The sequence below is a fragment of the Poromitra crassiceps genome (assembly GCF_964638095.1).
Source record: "Poromitra crassiceps genome assembly, chromosome: 15".
NCBI lineage: Eukaryota > Metazoa > Chordata > Actinopteri > Beryciformes > Melamphaidae > Poromitra > Poromitra crassiceps.
Window position 1 is genome coordinate 23,774,165 of NC_139634.1, and position 2,335 is coordinate 23,776,499.

The 2,335-nt window shown below is 43.1% G+C and overlaps 1 pseudogene across 1 annotated transcript; it reads left to right on the top strand.

The window, feature by feature from the left end:
* The first annotated feature begins 645 nt into the window (after positions 1 to 645).
* LOC310790133 (COP9 signalosome complex subunit 2 pseudogene) lies at positions 646 to 2,004 on the top strand (annotated as a pseudogene). Its single transcript has one exon. The product of its transcript is annotated as a COP9 signalosome complex subunit 2 pseudogene (transcript).
* Positions 2,005 to 2,335: the final 331 nt, after the last annotated feature.

The following is a 2,335-nucleotide window of genomic DNA, read 5'->3' on the forward strand; positions in this document are numbered from 1 at the left end:
GTTTTTGCACAGCCGTGTGGTCAGTGTCACAATAAGAATACTTTTTATGTCAGTGTGTTCAGTAACACACTCAACACTCTGTAGTTTTGACTAAATTTGTCCACTAAGTTATCAGTATACTATAAAGTGATGTACATGTTATTACACTACCTGGGTGGTACACAGTGTGTTGTATCTTTAGCTCTATTATTTAATTTTGAGTAAATTGTGTAGAGAGTATTGCAATATATCGCAATATGTATTGTATCGCAATGTATCGTGAAACAATCGTATCGTGAACCATGTATCATGATACGTATCGTATCGTGAGGTCCTTGCCAATACCCAGCCCTACTTCACACTCACAGAGCCATAGACCCTTTTCACGGGGCCCGTTTTGTTCTTTCATCTCTGAAATGGCCCCCGTGAAAAGGGTCTATTGTGACATCATCACATCCCTTCCCAGCTCCCCACTCACATTGTGACATCACCAGTGACATCATCATCAGATGTTACATCAATAGACGTGACATCATCTGTGATTTCATAGGCATTGTGACATCATCAGTGATGTCATAGACATTGTGACATCATCTGTGATGTCATACACACAACACAGGCCAGGGCTAGTGAGTGTCTTGGATTAGGACGAGGAAGACCATCAAGATGTCTGACATGGAAGATGAATTCATGTGTGACGATGAAGAGGATTACGACCTGGACTACTCGGAAGACAGTAACTCAGAACCCAATGTGGATCTGGAGAACCAGTACTACAACTCCAAAGCCCTGAAGGAGGATGATCCCAAAGCAGCACTCAGCAGTTTCCAAAAGGTGTTGGAGTTGAAGGGAGAGAAGGGAGAATGGGGATTCAAAGCTCTGAAACAGATGATCAAAATCAACTTCAAGCTGACCAACTACCCAGAGATGATGAACAGATACAAGCAGCTGCTAACGTACATCAGGACTGTTGTCACCAGGAGCTACTCAGAGAAGTCCATCAACTCCATCCTGGACTATATCTCCACCTCCAAACAGATGGACCTACTACAGGAGTTCTATGAAAACACACTGGAGGCTTTGAAAGATGCAAAAAATGACAGATTATGGTTCAAAACTAACACAAAGCTGGGCAAACTGTATCTAGAGAGAGGAGAGTATGGAAAACTGCAGAAGATCCTTCGGCAACTGCACCAGTCATGTCAGACAGATGATGGGGAGGATGACCTGACAAAAGGCACACAACTGTTGGAGATTTACGCTCTGGAGATCCAGATGTACACAGCACAGAAAAACAACAAGAAATTGAAAGCCCTGTATGAGCAGTCGCTTCATATTAAATCTGCCATCCCTCACCCACTTGTCATGGGAGTCATCAGAGAGTGTGGTGGGAAGATGCATCTGAGAGAGGGTGAGTTTGAGAAGGCTCACACTGACTTCTTTGAGGCCTTTAAAAACTATGATGAGTCTGGAAGCCCAAGGAGGACAACATGCCTGAAGTACTTGGTCCTAGCCACCATGCTGATGAAGTCAGGAATCAACCCTTTTGACTCTCAGGAGGCTAAACCATACAAAAATGACCCAGAGATCCTAGCAATGACGAACTTAGTAAGCGCCTACCAGAACAATGACATCACTGAATTTGAGAAAATCTTGAAAACAAATCACAGTAAGATAATGGATGACCCCTTCATCAGAGAGCACATAGAGGAGCTGTTACTGAACATACGAACTCAAGTACTTATCAAACTCATCAAACCGTACACAAGAATACACATCCCCTTCATTTCGAAGGAGCTGAACATTGGTGTGTGTGATGTGGAGAGTTTGCTGATCCAGTGCATCTTGGATAACACAATCCACGGCCGCATCGACCAAGTCAACCAGCTACTAGTACTGGACTACCAGAAGAGAGAAGAAGCGTTTCGCTACACAGCTTTAGACAAATGGACCAATCAGTTGAACTCACTCAACCAAGCTATTGTTAGCAAGCTATCATTAGCAAACTCACACGACGCCATGTAAAAATGAAGAGACAATGAAAATGGCATGTTTGAATGCATCTGAATAAATAAAGAACGCCGCTGTGCTTCAAGTAAACCTTCTGAGATAAGATACACAGCACAGGTTACCTTCTGAGATAAGATACACAGCACAGGTTACGTCTGAGATAAGATACACAGCACAGGTTACCTTCTGAGATAATATACACAGCACAGGTTACCTTCTGAGATAATATACACAGCACAGGTTACCTTCTGAGATAGGATACACAGCACAGGTTACCTTCTGAGATAGGATACACAGCACAGGTTACCTTCTGAGATAATATACACAGCACAGGTTACGTCTGAGA